The following is a 20,317-nucleotide window of genomic DNA, read 5'->3' as shown; positions in this document are numbered from 1 at the left end:
TTCTATCTGAATATAAAATTAGGTAGAATTTTAGTATATTTCGTTAGATCGGTAGCAATGCGTCGAAATCGTTAGATCTACCGAATTTTCGGTAGGTTTGGGAACACTGATCTCTGGTGTCGGTTTGGCTTCACTTTTGGTCATAGGATTACTCGTCCTCTCTCTTTCCTTGTCTAAGAATCTCTTATCCTCAGATATTATTTTAAGATTGGCAACCTTGTTCAGAATCAGTTAGTGTAATGTTGCGCAGAAAGGTGTGCGTCGTTGTTGACGGATTAATAATTTGACAGCAATGACAGCAGTTCATTTCATTTCGTCTTCGTCTTCGTCGTTTGGTTTCGTTTTCGTTGTTTTGTAGTGTCGCGAGTCGTGTTTGACACGATCACACCTTGTGAAAAGTTTTACGCAGACTCAGGAAAGTTTGAAAATTTTGTTAAGTGTTAAAGTCATGTAAGGATGTATGGAATTTAAGTTTTTACTGTGTGAAGTGCCTTAATTAACTGAAAGTATAAGTAGTGTGTTGTTACTCAATGTGTATAATTTGTTAGTGCAGTTGTGCCCTCACAACAGGTAGGTGTTGCATTATAATCTTGTTTTATAGTTAAGCTTGATGTTTCCGCTTTTGTACTGCAAAAATAAAATTATCGGAACTGCGAAAAATGTAGGAATTGAAAATAAAAATCCGTAAAAGTTCAAAACTATTGCAGACAGGTAAAAGCCGTGATCACACAAGGTAATTATTTATACATATGAGTTTTAAATGTCCAGTTTGGGTCAAACAAGAATAGTACAGTAGGCCAAGCAATGACTAACGTTATAAATAAAATAATTTCTTCAAAAGAAATTAAATATACCTTCCGCAATATTTACATTTTTTTAAGGTTTTGAGAATTCAACAGGTTTCTAAATCACAAAGTAGTCAGGTGTTGATAAAAAAATGTGGAACAGGTTTCCTATATTTACACTTTTTGTAAAGTTTTTAAATGTGATCAGGTAATTGTTATTGTTTTGACACATTGGTATTGTGGGCACTCTATGATTATAATAGTTTGACATATACAGAGTTCTAGTTCTAATTAAAGAATCAATTTACGGGAACACTAAAATTATCAGCACAAGCAACTTGTTGAATAAATCAAATAGTCTGATAGTATGTAAAAGATATGGTTATCTGTATTTCCATATAATAGTAGTTTCTTTTTAAAGTAAAATATATCACCTGACCTATACCTATATGATTATAACTATTAGTTGTTCGGGTAGAACTAGTTGTTCTACTGTCAAACTCACTAATAAACTGTTTCCTTCAAGGTTTCCTTGGTTTCTTTAATAATTTTAATGTCTCTTGTTATCCCTAATTCTTTGATTTATATATATACTCACAGGAAAAAATTAGGCTATTTTCTCATGGCATTTTAGTGGAATTAACTATGTACAATTTGAATTAAAGTTTATGTTCACCTTTCGATTTCCACCTCAATTATTGTCAAATATCAAATAAATTAATTTTACCTGCCTCCCTCAAACTCTAATTTTATGGGTATATTTATAATATTGGTTTCATTTCACATAATAAGAGCAGCATCTTTGATTTTTCTTCTTTCTGTGGTTTATGCACCTCATGTGTCTTCTCAAGCAGTAGTGACACATAATATATTGGCAAGCACTGTTTATCTTTTAATTTCTTCCCTGCCATTGTTATCTTTAGTCAATAGCGATTAACTATATGAAAGTGTCCACAGCTTTCAGTTCTAAACGGGCAATTATTATTCTTTTAGGTGTCTGGTTGTTTCACATAATCTTCTTCAGCCTGTTTGCATTAACTAATGGACAAAGGCCTCCTCATGGATTCTCCATTTTTTCTATTTTGTGCTATTTAGGGCCAGTTTCTCCCCATTTTTGCTTTGATGTCGTCTAGCCATCGTTTTTGTGACCATCCTCTACTATGATTGCGCTCGTGTGGTATCATTGCACAACATTTCTCGTCCAGCTTTCATTGTTTTGTTGTGCCATGTGTCCTACCCGTGTTTTGTATATATGTTCCCTCAGAGATACAGATACTCCTACTCCTAACATATATTGGTTGATACCTCTGTAAGTGTCATGATCTCCATTCCATAAGGCATAACTGGTATAATGCAACTTAAATACCCCTTTATTTAGATTTATTGGTATCTTTTTGTGTTTCAACACATCACTGAGTCTTCCTACTGTTGCCCAAGACATTCGGATTCTTCTAGTTATGTCTGCCGTTTGATTCTGTTTAACCAGTTTGATCACATATGAAGAGTACAGGGGAAAAAGAAGGAATGTCACATTTTATACATAATATTGAGATAAATGCCAATACAGTAAAACCTCGATATAACCGACTAATTGAGGGAACGGGGTGTCTGTTAAAGCCGAAAGTCCGTTATATAAAAATAGGTTTAAAATAAATCAGACTATTTAGAAATGGGTCCTCATTATGCTATAATAAAAAGTTAATTGAAATTCTTTGTAAAATATAGCGTTTGGTATCCACGGGGACCCCGTTGTTATGCAATGTATCTTGGTATGGGCAGGGTTAAGTATGTACATATAATATTAACAGGACGTTTTTAATTTTTTTACATTTTACCAGATTTTTGGTCCGTTATATCCGAAGTCTGTTAAATAGAGGTCCGTTATATCGAGGTTTTACTGTGCAGGTTTAATTCTTACAATATCTTAAAACTACTTAGGAGATTCTTAGCAGAATTCTAGCAATTCTTATTCTATAATCAATATAATGTTAACATTACTTATTTTTGTTCATTGGCATGCGGACAATCCTGGTTCTTTACCTGGATACAAATTGTTAGAAAATTTATATAGACTGATCTTTCTGGTTATTGTCCTGAATCGATATGCTAGTCGATAGTACTCAGTTTTTGCTACCATATGACGAGAAAAGCCAAAATTCATGAAAAAGTGACATTCCTTGTTTTTCCTCTGTACTCCTCATATGACCTAGGTATGTATACTCTTCAACACTTTCGGTCTCACTTCCATCTGTTAATTGTGATATTTTGATATGTCAGCACTTTTGTTTTATTTAAATTTAGTTTTAAACCGATTTTCTTAGATTCTTGTTTAAGCTCCTTTAACATGTAGATTAGTTCCTCTGTATTGTTGCTTGCATACTATGTACTATGTCATCAGCAAATCTTAGATGACTTAGAAATCTGCCATCAAGTTTAATTCCGTGTTATTCCCAATTTATTGTTCTTTGGTCAGATCAATTTTGGAATACTGTTCAATAGTTTGGTCTCCTTATTTTCAAAATAACATGATTTATGTAGAAAGAGTTCAACATAGATTCTTAAGAGTGTGTGCTTTTAAATGTGGGTACTATTTATAGCTAATCATAATTACATGGAGATTGAGCAACACATTCCATTAACTCCACTAAGCATCCGTAGAGATAGATTTTCACTATTATTCTTATTTAAGTTAGTTAATGGTCTGTTGGATTGTCCTAATATCTTAGAATATGTTACTTTTCACATACCATGTCGTGATCTAAGGCAACAACCAAATTTCGAATTCTTTTTCACAGAACATCTTATAGTGTGAATAATCCTCTTGACAGATGCATGTCTTTGGCCAATAATCTGCAGATTGATTTATTTATATACAGTTTGAACTAAAGAGGTACCTATCTTGTATTACATAGTAGTAAGTTTGTTTAAAATGTTTTTGTTTTAATAGTCTAACATTATTATATTTAGTAGAGTAGAGTAGAGTAGAGTAAATTTTTATTTGCATAAATTTTTAACATAATTGAGCAAATAACGTCACATTACTAACAATCACATATATTAAAAAATGCTACTAATAATCACATATTAAAAAGATATATTAACAATACACTAAAATATACAAACAATACAAATTACATATATGCTGATCAAGGCTGATAGGCCAGGTACTCCACCACAGTATACGGCTCAATGTTAACCAGGTGTTGAAAAACCGTTTTTTTAAAAGCTTTATAGCTTGTTTCCCGTTGAATGTCAGATGGTAGACTATTGTAAAATTTAACGCACGAATACAAAGGACTTCTCTCTGTTAGGGACAATCTGTGAAGTGGAATATTCAAATTAAGGCTTCTTGTGTTATATTCATGATTTGGTTGTAGGTGATAAAATAAAGTAAAATTTTTAAAGAGAATATTTATAATAGTCTATGTGTAGTAGTTATCTCAATGATCTAGATCAGGGGTTCCCAATGTCTGGCGACCCACCTTCTGATGTTTTTTCATATTCGCGACCCATCCCTCACCTATGATGATATAAATGTATGTTATTCAGCTACTGTAAGAGCCTCGCCACGACCCACCTGAAATCTGCCCACGACCCACTAGTGGGTCACGACCCACCAGTTGGGAAACGCTGATCTAGGTTCATTAAGTCTGATAGAATTACTTTTGAGTTTTTTTAACATTGAATATAATATGTACCTAGTTATAAGATCTAACTTGTTTTAGAGTTTTAGTATTGTTTTTGTACCAGTTAATGGGGTTTTCCCCTAAATAAATAAATAAATAAATTTAACTTCTTGAACACATCTTCTAATGCAAGAGTAAATAATTTTGGAGAGATAGTTCTCTCTGTCTAACTCCTCTTTCCATTATCATTTTGCTCATTGTTAGACCTTCTGATACATTTATTTGCATAGTTGCATTGTCAAATATGTATTTTAGGATTACAGTGGAACCCCGATAAGTCGGCCCCCGATAACTTGGAAGTCTGGCTAACCCGGACCGATTTTTATCAGACAAACATTTCAACAATAAAAATGTATGTACCTAATATAATATTTGAAAGATAATGGGTATTTGTGTAATTTGAACTACATATACGATAGTAAAAATGACTCATGGCACACGACGTTCATTGTCGTGTTATCAGAAACAACAGGCACCTGTAGTATCCTTTATTTAATTCAAACTGTCTTAGCATTGTTTAAAAAAGACTAAAAGACTTTTAAAAAATTATTTTTTAAACAATGGTCTTAGTCTTCACTGTTATTAAATAACATAACATCGTTGCGATTGATTGAGACCGTATTGTGTGTAGTACAGTCGTATTAGATAGATATTTATTTACTTATCATAATAGATAATACACAAAACAAAAACATTGCACTCCACACCTGTACAAATTACATAAGAATTGTCAAGGCAAGGAGCGCTGTATAATTATCATAAAGTATTACAAAAATTAAAAACATGAGATTAAACAAATAAAGAAATAAGCATTGTCAAATTAAATTAATCAGAAATATTCAATATATAAATAAAAAAAGAGAAAATAAAATAAAAATAAAAACACTGGAAGTACAACAAACATTGCCAATTGGTTTCTAGGTCTTAGTTTTAATATAATGGATTAATAATCTCTTAAAGATAGTTGCATTATGGCTATTTTAAATGTGATAAGGTATATTATTGAACTGTACAATTCCTTTATGAAACAAGCTTTTCATTGAACTGGACTTGTTGGTTGTTCTAACATAAAAATTTATTGAATTTGCAGCTCTAGTGCTATGCTCATGAACATTTGCTATCGGGACCAACTGACTGTTCAAGATTGTTCGCTTCCTTTCTGTAATCGTTCTTAAATCTATTCAGATTTTGTGTTTGCATGTTTTTTTGTCTACGTAATGGCAACAGAACGTAAAAATGTTGTAGTGACAATGGAAAAGAAACTAGAAACATTAAGTAAGATTGATAAAGGCAAATCTTTAAAAACAATTGCAGCATCATATGGTGTCGGTACATCTACAGTATCGGATTGGAAGAAAAATAGAACTAAAATTGAAGAATTTTGTTTCAAAATGATAACAAAAGACAGTTTGGACAATCGGTGCAAAGCTAATAAAGCTAAAAATGAGACGACGCTTTGTATGTGTGGTTTTGTGCAGAACGCGAACGTGGTTTACTAACGTCTGGACCAATTATTCAAGAATCAGCACTCAAGACTCAAGAAAATGAATAATACTCTATACTCTATACAACTATACGTAATTTAGATGTGTACTGTGCATATATATTTCATGTTATTTTAATTATAACGGAGTTTATCTGTAAGTATACCGTATTTTATTAATTTTTACCATTTTCTCCGGCTAACCCAGATTTTCGATAACCCGGATTGGCTGTGGTCCCGATTAATCCGAGTTAACGAGGTTCCACTGTATTCTATATCTGGAATCAATCCTTGCGTTATTCATTCCTTCTAACACAGCCCAGAGTTCTATGGAATCGAATAACTTTATTGTAATCCACAACTGCTGAGACTATACAGAATTATACTTGTCCAGTGTAGCAAAACCTGAAACCCACGATATGGAACAAAGAATACTAAATGTAGGATCTGAAACACTACCAGAAATTACTCTAAAACAGATGAAAAATGGAAAAACTCCTGGAGACGATGGAATAACAAAAGAGATAATTACAGCTGGAGGTCAAACTATTTTGGAGACATTTAAATTCTTAATGAACAAGTGTCTCTTTAAGGGTGCTATTCAAACCTCTTGGCAAAATGCGCAGGTACTTTCACTACACAAGAAAGGAGACAAACACAAACTCAAAAATTACAGACCGATAAGCCTGTTACCACATCTATACAAACCGCTTACCAAAATAGTTACCAACAGACTATCAAATAAATTCGATAGTTACTAGACTGTTGAACAAGAGGGATTCAGCAAAGGTTATAGTACTATAGAACACCTACAGACAATAGGACACTTATCAAAAAGTGTACTGAATACAATGAATCTCTACATAGTACAACACATATATTTAGTCTCTTGGGCATTTATATTTAGTTCCATTCTCTGTGCAGATGCTCCTGAAGCGTCAGAATGCATCAGTCAGAGACACTGTGGATCTAGAACAATGATGTCGAACCTATCAAGAAAAGTTAAAGTGACTACAAAATACTAAAAAGACTAGTGCTAACATATGGAGCAGAAACGTGGTCACTTACACAGAAGGCCAAGAACTGCTCAAATGGTTTGAGCAAAAAATCCTACGAATAGATGGAACAATAAAAGAGGCACAGTTTGTCGCATAGGTGTTGCAACTTTGAGTTGTATATGTTATATGTCAAATTTCAGGGACCTGACATTATAAAATTTTAATGAATTTTATATCACAAGATATCACTAAGGTAGCACACCTTAAATGGTTCGATCAGACAAGAGGATGGTGCAACAGTCCGAAAAGTTTCTGACTGTTGCTCTGAAAAGGCCGGAAGGAGAAGAGTTGTCAGAGACTGGGTTGAATGAAGGATTGTTCTAAAGAAGACTTTGGCTCATAATAAACTGTGATGCCACTGATGATGATAATTGTTTCAGGACCATACATGAATAATAAAACTAATAATTTTATATATGTAAGTATGTGACTTAAAAGCATGATAATTAAAAAACTCCATTTGGCAGGGCCGTAACTACCATTGGCAGTGCCATTTGGCAACCGGGGCAGTGCCCCTTGGCCCCCGGTTTGTTGGCTGTGCAAAGATTTTAACGAGATCAAATAAACCTTCAAAGTACCTACTTTCAGTCAAGTTCTACTTCAAGTTGTCCAGTTGTAATAAGTACAAGGCCTATTAATTCTAACAACTTCAATGCGATTTTAACCTGTTTCAATTGCACCATTATAAAAAATTTTGTCTCAAAATCTTTCCATGAAGTCATTTTCTTTGCTTTCAAACCACAAAGCAGCTCCGTCTTTTAAATGGCTTCTTATAATTTTTTTGCAACCGTTGCATATGTTGTCAGTTCTGCATATGTTGTAATTTGTTTTTTAAGATATTAATGAATGGTATGGTATGTTTAACAGTAAATGGTTGAGTTCAATTAGTTACCACTATAAACATCCTGGATTAACCGATAATAGTATAAAAGGCTCGGTTTCAGGTAAAATTTAAATATGTTTTCTGCTAAAATTTCTTAGCTTTATTATGGGAGTACCGTCTAGTTAGTGTTAATTGTCAAAAGACCAACTCTGTCTACCTCGGTTGCTTATCGCTCCGGGTGGGTCTTAACAATGGCCAGGTCAGATAAATTTAATAATATTTATGACCGCACTAATTGAACTCAGCCATTTACTGTTGAACAAACCATACTAGAGGTCGTTTTCTAATATCCTCACCAAATTGGATTCTGATCTCATTAGAGCTATATATAATTACTTTCCGATGGTCTCCTCCTTTTTGACATTTTCCTATCTCCTTCAATTTTTCTTCCACTTTTTCCATATCGAATTTTAACGCATTCTCGAATTTTTCTTCCACCTTTTCAATTTTCTGTATCTCCTCAGCAATCTGGTTTACTTCTTCCTGCATTTTCTCTAACTAAACCTTCATATCTTCATATTTTCCAACTCTCAACGAACAGTATTGTTCATTGGGAGACACTGAATTCCCCATACCAGTCTCAAAGGTGTTCCTCGAAAGTCTCAGAAGACTCTCAAACCTCTCAATCCAACACGCTGGGCTGGAAGATTTAATGTAGTCAATGCATTGAAACAGAGATTTTGCGATGTTTCGAAGTGCCTTTCAAGTCTAGCTCTGACAAGTAACAAAAGAAATGAAAGACGTGAAGCAGCACAACTGAAAAAGAAACTAGACTAGACTAGATTTGTTTTGTTACTAGTTGTGCAAAATAAAATCCTTGAAATCCTCAACATACTCTCGAAAACACTGCAATCAGAATTTTTGGACCTTTTAACAGCTTACACTTTACTTGAAGAGAGCCTCTTAAACGTAACTGAAATGAGAGGACAATTTAAAACCTTCTTTGAAGAGGCTTCAAATATGTGCCAACGTAGGGGAATACCAGTAGAGTTCGCTCCAAAAAGAATGCAGAAGACGAAAAACCATTTCGATGAACTGTGCGAAGGGGTCAATCCAAGCCAAGTGGTCCAAAGGTGGTTGCCAAAGGTTAAAGCGTATCGATTATTTTTACGGAAAACATGGCTTCGCTCTTTAGCCAATATTTTCACTGAGGTTTGTCCTAGAAAAATAAATCAAAAACCAAACTTTTTAGAAGAGTATGCTCTAAAAAAACGGTCTATAGCATTATTTAATTTCAAACTACCCTTTAATTAAGCTGATGCCGCACTGCAGGATGCTAGATGGTCGCTTGGAGGGTGGATTTTAAAGATGGATGGTGGAGTGGCGCTGCATCCTAGACGCAGTGAAAGAGTGAAATGAAGTCAGAAGTCAGTATCCAACTGACTGCTGAGGAATCGTTTGTTTCATTTGTTATGTTACATTTGGTTTGTTTTATTGCATATCGTCCTATTAGAGATAAAACTCACTCGCTACACTTTTCAGAAAGTGGAGAAAAATCGATTTAAAGGTAAAAATTGTTTTTTAAATTCATGTGACTTCAATATTGGATTTTTTTAACGCAACTGCAAAGAATAAATAAAACAGATATTTTAAGCCATGTTTCTTCACATAGTGGGTCTGCTGGGTCCCAAATTGCCCTTCTTTTATACACAGCACTTATTACGCTTTCCTCTGTAGCCAGGCTACCCGGATGAAATATCAAACACGACTGATTTGGGTGGATAGACGCCTGGCGAACCACCGGATGGTTAGATGGTAATGGGAGACCACTGCAGCTACCATCGTTTTGTTATTCGTGGTATAAGTAGTTGGATGGTCGCCAGGCAGGTATCTACCATCCACCATCCTACCAAACTTTCTGCAGTGCAGCATCGGCTTTAAGGCCTTAAATTAACCTCAAAGTTTGAAAAATTAAACTGATAAAATTCCATATTCAGCATTTTTTTAACAGCCTAATAAGCAAGCCGATAATGGTTTGTAATTTTTTTCTGGAAAAGACATACTTTACAAGTACATACTTTAAATAAAAAAAGTTTGAGCTTTGAGACTTGAGTAAATGTTTTCAAAAAAAATCTCAAAAATGTAATTTTTTAAAAAATTTCAAAGTTTGACCCCTTATATCTCTGATGCCAAAATTTGAACTTTTGCTGAATGCTAGCCCCTAGCAAGTTGAATAAGGAGTAAAAATTTGGAGTTGCAGACTTACATCATATAGGAGTTACAGGCGCGAAAAAATGGTCAAAAATCAAAATTGGTTAAAATTTGAGCGATTGCGGGCAGGGTAATTAAAATTCAAATAAACTATCTAATGAAATAAAAATTAATCTATTTTCAACAGATTTCACAATGAATACAAATTTATACAGTGTGGGCCAAAGAAAAGAGTTCACCTTGATATTTGGCAATAGTTACCTATTAGATTTTAAGGAAAAGCCGAAATAGGTCCATTTTTATTTTTATATTGCCACTTTTTGGGAAATATTTCATACTATGTGACGTCATCCATCAGAGCGTGATGACGTAATCGATGATTTTTTTTTAAATGGGAATAGGGGTCTTGTGGTATTTCATTTTAAAGCGTGTTCAATTCTCTATTCCGTAATATAAACATTATGATTATTATTTATACAGGATGACCAAAAAAATATTTTTTGAATTAAATTAATTAAAAAGAAGAATGTATGTAATTTATTTAATTCAAAATACATTGTACTGGTGTCAGGAAAATAGAAAAAATGTTTATTTCATAAATAGCCATTTATTTTCGCTTAAATTAAATCATTATTCACTTAGATTCAATGTTCAAGCTGCCTCCCATCTACCTCTTGACAGTTTGAACATTTATTTAAGCGAAAAGCAATACATATTTATTTGCTAAATAATATTTTTTTTTTCTATTTTATGGCAGTAATAAAATGTATTTTGAGTTAAATAAATTACATACATTCTTCTTTTTGTGTCAATTAATTTAATTCAAAAATTATTTTTTTTTGGTCACCCTGTATAAATAATATTATTGTTTATACTACTGAACAGAGAATTGAGCACTCTTTCAAATTAGATAGCATACGACCCCTATTCCCATTAAAAAATCATCGATTACGTCATCACGCCCAGATAGATGACGTCACTAGTATGAAATATGTTTAAAAAAATTGTAATTTAAAAATAAAAATCGACCTGTTTCGGCATTCCCTTAAAATCTAATAACTGCCAAATATCAAGGTGAACTCTTTTCTTTGGTCTACCCTGTATAAATTTGTATTCATTATGAAATCTGGTGAAAATAGATTAATTTTTATTTCATTAGACAGTTTATTTGAATTTTAATTACCCTGCCCTCAAACGCTCAAATTTTGACCATTTTGATTTTTGACCATTTTTTCCGGCCTGTAACTCTATATGACGTAAGTCTGCAACTCCAAATTTTTACTCCTTATTCAACTTGCTAGGGGCTAGCATTCAGCAAAATTTCAAATTTTTTCATCCGTGCCCATCAAAGATATAAGGGGTCAAACTTTGAGATGTTTCAAAAAATTACATTTTTGAGATTTTTTTTGAAAATACTTACTCAAGTCTCAAAGCTCAAATTTTTTACTTTATCGTACTACATACGCAGTATGAGTGATAAAGTTATAGGATCGTGCAAAAAAATTTTTTCAGATTTCACTTTTTTTCGACGTTTTGAGTCCCCCTGAGTCTAAAAAGCAAATAAAAAAACATGTCGGAAGTATGTACGTACGTACGTATGTACGTACGTATGTCGCCACCGCCCAGTAAAAACTACGGGACCGATTTCGATGAAATTCGGTATGAGTAAGTTTAAGAGAATTTTGTCGAGAAACTAAGCTTTTGAAAAAAACCTCTCAAAGGGGGGCCGAAATAGGGGGGTTATTTGGGGCCCATTTTTGCAAATTTTTACCGAAACGAATGAAATTTAACTTAAAGTTAGCTCATCGATAGGTAAATAGAAATACGGAATTTGACATTTCCAAATCCAAAATGGCGGCCAGCATGGCCGACCGCCCACCCGATACATTTCCCTACCAATCTAAAAACTTGTTTAAGATAAATTTAATTTGAAAAAACATTTATATAGCCTAAAGATGGGGCTATAACAAGAATATTATCGTTTTTCAGAAAAAGTTATGGGTTGCCTATATTTAAGGGGTCAAAATTTGACATAAATTTGAAATAAATTTTCTCAAAAATGACTCCAAGGAATTTGTTTATTTTTTGATATATTTTTGATATTATCTATTAGCACAATAAATTTTACCCACAATATGGCTTCCGGTTTAACCGGAAATGAAAAAAAAATCTTAATTTTTTACATACGCCCTGTATATTTTTACATATTTTGAAAGAATGTAAAATTATCTTTCCAATGACATAAAACTCGTTGCTGTAACTCAAAAACTCGAAAAGTTACAGAAAATTGAAATTTAGCTAGAATCTTGTGTGTGTCCCCTCTTACGCGATCATAGCAGAGCATTATTATAGGGCAGTCAATGAGGGTATTTGGCTCCGAATTCCATCCTACTACATCGATGTACTTGATATTTTCACAGTAAGTAGGGAATAGCTCAAGAAACAAAATCTACCCTATATACTATGGCGCTTTTATCTTGGGGCAATTCCCACCCCTTCAAGGGGGTGGAAAATTTATTGGTCAAAATAAGCATGGAAGTGGCTAGAGAACCTATTTTTAAGCAAAAACTGATCTATACTTTTTTTGAGAACTCAATAGTTTTTGAGTTATGCGTAGTTGAAAATTGGCCATTTTCATTTAAAAATGACACGTTTTCGGACGGTTTTGTGAATACCTTAAAAACTATGCATCAAACTAAAAACACTATATAAAATTTTTTTTTAATTATAAACAACAAAGAGATTCGTTCCTTCGTAAATTTTCTATTTATAATACAAAAAGAGATATATGGTAGGTAAAAAGAGTTTGTTTTTAAAACGAGCACCGTTAAATGTCGGTTACATTCAGACTAAGCGAGATATGGTGCAAAAAAATATATGACTAATGTACTTTAAGGAAAAATGAGAAGTACATACATTTAACCCCTCATTCACCAGAATTTAAATGCATTGTTTTTCTTTTGCAATACCTCTTAATATAGTGTTATTTCTACTTTCAAAAAGTTGGACGGGTGAAAAAAATAAGATCAAATTATAGAGCGCATTTTTAAATTTTCTTAAAATTCTTCCTTCTGCTCCATGCAATTCGAAAATAAAAATGTTCTATCCCCGAGAAGTGGTGAGAACTGCCCCCATGATAAAAGCGCCATAGTATATAGGATAGACTTTGAATTAGGAGATTGGGCTTTGGGCTACTCCCAATATTTCATTACAGTCCATGCAGTAAAATGCAAATATTGTAAACTATTAATTTCTCAGAAAAACGGACTAATTTGAAATGAAAATATGACTAATATTCTATTGATTTGTGCAATAATCTATAGTGTGTCCCCGAACATTTTCTCAAATGCGGGAATTAATGATGCGTAGAACCATAAAATATTTTCAAGTATACAAGGTGTTTCTAAAATATCAAAATAACGAGTAACTTTGTTATTTTTATAGAATGCCAGTATCTAGTACGATAACGATAATAGATCGGTACGATAAAGTTCTCGGGTGGCCCTTCCGTCCAGCGTTTTTTATTTAAAGTATGTACGTATGTCTTCCAGAAAAAAATTACAAACCATTATCGGCTTTTAAGAAAATGCTGAAAATGGAATTTTATCAGTTTACCTTTTCAAACTTTGAGGTTCATTTAAGGCCTTAAGTGTAGTTTTAAATTAAATAATGCTATATGCCGTTTTTTAGACTGGGAGCGTTCAAGTATTACGTAACGCAATTTTTGAAGATTTTTGACCCCCCCTCCCCCCATGTAACGCACCGTAACGTTTTTCTGTACCCCCCCTCCCCCTACCTAAACGTTACGTAACACCCAAGTGGCCATTTGAACCTAAATGGAAAACGAGGTTGCGAAAAGTACCGGAAACTCGGTAAAAGAACTTTGTTATTATTTTAATCGCATTTGAGGTAATAATAGAAGTTTACAATCATTATTCAGCCTTAAATGTCCACTGCTGAACATAGGCCTCCTCCCCTCGTTTCCAAACACGTCTATCCTGCGCCGCTCTCATCCAGTTTTTATTTAGCTTTCTTAAGTCGTCAGTCCATCTTGTATTGTAGGCGGTCGACCGACGTTTCTGTTGTCTTCTCTTGACCTCCATTCCAATAACATTTTTGTCCGTCGCACATCTGTCATTCTGGCAATGTGTCTTGCCCATCTCCACTTCAACCTGGCTAGCCTTTCGATGACGTCAGTCACCTTTGCTCTTCTCCTGATTTCTTCGATTTTGATTTTGTCTTGCATAGTTATTCCTAACATTGACCGCTCCATTCTTCTCTGCGTTACTCTTAGTTTGGTAGCCGAGGCTTTAGTTAAGGTAAGTGTTTCTGATCCGTACGTCAAGACTGGGAGGACGCACTGATCAAATGCCTTTCTCTTTAGGCATGTGGGCAACTCACTTTTAAAAGTTTTTCTCAGTTTTCCAAATGCTGCCCACCCAAGAACGATTCTTCTATTCAGTTCATGTGTCTGGTTATCCCTGCCAATCGTAATTTCATGTCCCATGACATGAAATATGTTCAAAACTTACAATAATAATCTTCTGTTATTAATTTTACATTTAAATTTACATTTTCCCTACTTGGCCCCATATCCTTAAATACATTTTTGGCTTCATTCTTTATTGTTCTTCTCATGCATTCTTCTATTTTATCTTTTTTAATAAAAGCTTAAAATAAAATAAAATATTTGTTATTTCAACATTTTATTTTGCTTCATAAAAATTTTTGTATAACGAATAATATACGATGTTACCAGTAGTTTCGGAAAAATGGTGAAAAAAATGTGTAAAACTTTTTGTTCTTCGACGCCCTGTATCGTGAAAACGCATGCCGTTACAAAAATTATTTAGTAAGCAAACCCCAATTATTTTTTAATTTTTCACCTATCCTACAGATCGTGTTACCTTTTTCTGAAACACCGTGTATATATATAATATAATAAGAAGGCACTTATGGAATAAAATTATTACTTATATGGAATTTATATTATTTCTGTCCTTGTTTTAAATAATTTTAAAAAACACTGAGACCCGTAGATTTTCATATATATAAAAATGTGTGCTTTTTAAACATAAATTTAAATGTACAGGGTGATTCATGCAAACCTAGCGTAGTCCATTATCTTTAATTTTAATTAAACACCCCGTATATTTTTGTTTTTAGAAGCTGCTTAACAACCTCATCTCAAAAATGTGTATTATGTAGGGTCTATTATGAATAATGCAAGGTGAAATTTTGAAATCATGTATAATTTTCGTCAAGATGTTAATGACATAAATCTTTGAAATTAATAATTCAGGAATCACACTTTAAATAAGGGTATTATTTTGTAAAATATCTATCAATTTTCTAAACTAAGTATCAATATAGTGGGTTTTGTATTTAATGCTTTTTATTTAAAGACATTTTTAAATAATTTGAAAATTTGCATATTTAAAACATTAATGAATACCTACTGCTGAAAACGATACTGCATGTTATGGACTTCAGAAAACATACATGATTTATGAGCATGTAGTTCCCCCTGCAACCTCTTTATCCCATATGTATCTTTTCATCTTTTGTTGTGGAGAAAGGTCTAGCTAATTATTGCAAACACATGTTACAGTGCTTCACAAATTTTAAGATTTTTTCACTTGAATACCATTGTCCTGTTGTCGGAACATGAGCGGAGCGTGAGGGCAGGGTTGCCAGGTCAGTTTTGATTTCTTCAGTAGTTTTGCTTTCAAAATATCAGTAGCAATCAGTAGATTTTTTAAACCATGTATAATACCCTGTGTTAACGGTCACCTGTTAAAATCGGCCACCTTTACTAACGCCCAGTTTCTATACTAACGGCCAGTTTAAAAATTGTCCAAACCAATTATATTTATGTAGATTGGTATCAACGACCACCTTTATATTACGCACGCGGCCAAATAAACTCATATTTTTAAAACCTTCATAATACTTTAGTTATAATTACTAAAATACTGCAAAGAAAGCTACAACTTTACTGTAAAATAAGTTTATTTTAACGTTTTATTATTTATTTTACTTCAAAATAAACTCATCTTATTTGCTTCAGTGCTTATTCCCAACAAAAATATAAATTATAGAAATTAATTATTAATCATTTCTAATTAATAAATTAAAAACAAAGTACTGCTTATCTGATATTTAATTATTAAAATGAGCACCGCAAAGTCTAAATACCACAACTTAACAAAACACGCTCTGCGGTTATTGGAAATTGGAAACAGAATATAAGAAAAGACAAAAATTACCCATTTCATGTTTACCAAAATATAAAGTACCTACCTATCTATTCATCAGATAAACCGTAAACTCATAAATAACTCCGAGCGATATCCACAGAAGATGCCTCAAAAAACTCCCAGAGAGTATCATCCCGCCGCTTACAAACACAATCAATGCATGTCTTAGGTTGAGCTACTTCCCAACTTCATGGAAAGTAGTTAACACAGTCATGATTCCTAAACCTAGGAAGCCACCCACCAGCACAGAATCCTATAGACCTATTTCTCTACTTAACACTCTAGGTAAAGTCTACGAGAGGATCCTCAAGGAGAGACTCGTAGAATTCCTAGAGACAAACCACATTCTCCCCAGTTTTCAATTCGGATTCAGAGCTGAACATTCCACACGCAACGCATTGATTGAAGCGGCCACTTTCATCTCCCAAACCATTAATGAGCATAGAAAATATGCAGTAGGCATCTTCCTAGACGTCCAAAAGGCCTTCGATCAGGTCTGGCACCCAGGTCTGATCGAAAAACTCCGCCAATTTGGACTGCCTACATTATTCATCAAACTTATTCACTCCTATCTCTCTAATCGAACAATTCGCGTCAAAGTCGCCAACCAATTATCCACCCCATTTACTCCTCAAGCAGGAGTACCACAAGGATCCATATTAGCTCCTATACTTTACACAGCATACAACAGTGACATCCCCCATCCCATTAATCGAACCGAGTCAATCTTACTTTACGCCGACGATACTGCACTGCTCACTGCAGGTACTGCACGAGGCACGCTGAGGCACCCCTCTGTCTTCGATAGGGCCCAAACACTACTAAACAAGGTCGTTAAATGGTGCAATAAATGGAGAGTCACCCTCAACCCAGCCAAAACCCAAATGATAGCCTTCAGACACCCTAATAGTTCTAGAAACGAAAGGGCCAGAATAACCCTTCAAGGAGAGGCTCTTGAATATCGCCCGTCGGTGGTCTACTTGGGAGTCCATTTTAGCAGGACGCTCAACTGGAACACTGACATTCAACACGCCTTAAACAAGGTAAGAAACAGAGCTAAACTCCTTGGAGCATTATCTGGAACGTTTGGAGGCACATCTAGCAAGACTCCTACACACCTATAAAACCTACATAAGGCCCATTATCGACTACAGGGCGCTCCTCTATGCCTCGCTAAATCAAATACATACCAATAAAATCCTCGCATGCGAACGTAGAATTCTTAGAAAGTGCTTCAGGAGGCACTGGAGATATCCGTCGGTATTGGTACACCCACTCGCAAAAATGACCCCTATCAACGAGAGAATACGTTCTCTCAGCAACAAATACGTCATTCTTACGATTAATGGTAACAATCACAGAGCAAAATATGTCCTAACTACCCCTTGCAATCGGCAAGGTCACATACTCACCGGGACCCCCAAAAACAAAGTTCCATTCCCTCCGGCCAATCTTCTACAATTGGCCAGAAACGAACTACCCGATGAGTACTACGAAATTCTAGAACAAACTCCCTTAATGTATCGCAGATAACTAAGCTGCATCCTCACACGCTGATCTAAGAGCCGTTCCTCTATGGTGACAGATTTGGAACCCCCTTGACTGACTGGACGCTTTACTGGGCTACGGCAACTTCTATCTTTCGCTTCTACAGCTTCTGAGCTAAAACCACCTTCTAACCCCATCCACTGGCAACTTTGCCTCTCCACACATCACTTAACATTCAAAAGCTTACACAATCTCCCCACACTCCTGAAAAGGAGGATCCTTCACCCTGAAGAGGCTTAAGCCTAAACGGGGTATAAATAACGAGTTTTCTTCTTCAAATAACTCCGAGCGAACATTTCCGGATATTGGAAACATAATGACACATCGCACCTTGAAAACAAAAGTGGCACTATACTGAAAACATCAATTTTTAGTTATAGCGACATCTGCATTACTTTTGACTAAACGCTCCTATTGCAGAGACTCCTGTTCTAATAGCTCGCATAGTTTCTCCTAGAAGTCGCTAGTGTCACTTTTGACTTTTAGGGGTTTTGTCAAAATGGTAATTTAAAAAGTGGCACTGTATCGGTTTAGTGTCGGTTTCCGGCGGATTGTTGAGGGAGAAGCACGTCGTTGTAAGTAAAAAAGTGACATTTTTTCTTTAGTGCCGGTTTTCACGCAAATTTAAAATGTTAAGTTTCATTAAGTATTATTAATAGTTTGTTTACTTTTACCAAATAAACGATTTTTCTTTTTAATATGACACAATTTCGTTTTATTTTTCTCTTTTTTATCATTAAGGTAAATATTAACTTGACTTTTTATTCTAATAATCAGAACTCTTATGTAAAACAAAAGTGGCACTATAAAGATTTTTTTTTAAATATTTTTTTCTAAAGTATTAGTTACATTATTAACTTGCCTTCTTCGGTAGAAACTAACTGTACTTTAATCAAATTGTTGAATAACATTAATTATAGTATTTAATTCGGTTATTTTAGTTCAAAATCCATTACAGAACTGTTTGAAAAACTTTAAACGGTCATACTGAAATATCTACATTTTGGGATAATGTCACTTTTGTTTTCAAGGTGCGACATGGTCTATTCAAAACAAAACAATTCTCAAGGAAAGAGTCCCTTGTAAAGGCACTTGACATTATTTATTATGAAATCCTATGTCGCTAACTTTACCATCAAATATAATTTAGGTGAAGTGAAACGAAAGAAGAATGCGCTGTTGGATGTTGGGCTTTGGGTTGTATATGAATGAGAAATGGTTTATATTTGAGCAATTTTTAGATTTTTCGGTACATTTTATACAGTTTTCAGTAGATAAGAAGATTGGAGTTTAAATCAGTAGGTTTTATACAGTTTTCAGTAGATCGCAGTTCAAATCAGTAGGTAGGTCTGCTGAAAAATTGAGGGTGCAACATAATACAATTCAGGGGTCTATGTAAAACATAAAAAAATTATGTAGTTTTTTTATTTAATTTAAAAAAGAATGTTACGTAACGCGCTGTTCGAACCCCCCTCCCCCCATGTAACGCGCCGTAACGTTTTACAAGACCCCCCTCCCCCCAAACTGCGTTACGTAATACTTGAACGCTCCCACTATACTTTTCTAAAAAGTTTGGTTTTTGATTTATTGTTCTAGGACAAACCTCAGTGAAAATATTGGCTAAAGAGCGAAGCTATGTTTTCCGTAAAAATAATAGATACGCTTTAACAAAAATGGCCGTCATGGACAAACTAAATTTTTTAAAAATAAAATAAATGGAATTTTATAGTCTCTATACACTGAAGTCTATAAGGTAGAAAAATAAAAAATATTAAAAATAGTTAAGCAACCAACTTAATTTATATTGGACCACTTGGCATGGGGACCACCCGAAGATGAAAGACCTCAAGATCCCAAGTCATGCCTCAGAGAAACTGTGATTTACTCAATGATCGACACATTATGCCATCAGCTGGACACTTGCTTTAAAGGAACAAAAGTAGTGTTAGATACGTACCGAATTGTTCAACCTGATTTTATCTTCAATGCAAACGAACAAGACGAAAAACGAAGCAATCAACTTCGTAAAACGTTTTACAGATGAGAGATGGGGGGTTTACCCCCCCCCTCCGCTAGGGGTAAGCCCCCGTGGCTTACACAACATCGTACTTAGGGCCCTGCCATTTGGCCTCATGAATCAAACTTGTTGGACACATTCCTGATGAAAATGAATTAAAAACTGTTACGGATATTAAAGTTTTATTTGCATCTAAAGTAGTCTGTTTTTAAACCAAGAGGAGTAAGTCAAATTTCCTGCTCCATACTTAAAGCTTGTTTGTAATTAGTCCAACCTCAGGCAAGTTTACTCCACTGTTATCCAATTTTGATACTAATAACATTTATAAAATTTTGACACTATTGGCATTTCATAGATTAATTAAATTATATCAGTGATTTTTTGTTTTTTTTCTGCGTTATTCCTTTAATTTGTAGATTTTTAGTCTGCTTTTATATAAAATACAG

General features: G+C 34.1%; 1 protein-coding gene across 3 annotated transcripts in view; it reads left to right on the top strand.

Moving 5' to 3' along the window:
* The first annotated feature begins 306 nt into the window (after positions 1 to 306).
* The window catches only part of LOC114341142 (afadin), a 1,043,753-nt gene continuing 1,023,742 nt past the window's right edge, over positions 307 to 20,317 (top strand). For 2 of the 3 annotated variants that reach the window (XM_050658899.1, XM_050658898.1), the window contains exon 1: positions 308 to 570. The gene's annotated coding sequence lies outside the window, so the exon portion shown is untranslated. Of the gene's footprint in view, positions 571 to 20,317 lie in introns of all 3 variants that reach the window. The other variant, XM_050658900.1, reaches the window with a different exon arrangement.

This window comes from Diabrotica virgifera, chromosome 8 (assembly GCF_917563875.1).
Source record: "Diabrotica virgifera virgifera chromosome 8, PGI_DIABVI_V3a".
Classification (NCBI taxonomy): Eukaryota; Metazoa; Arthropoda; class Insecta; order Coleoptera; family Chrysomelidae; genus Diabrotica; species Diabrotica virgifera.
Note: the sequence above shows the minus strand (reverse complement) of the source record. Positions and strands in the feature narration are given on the sequence as shown.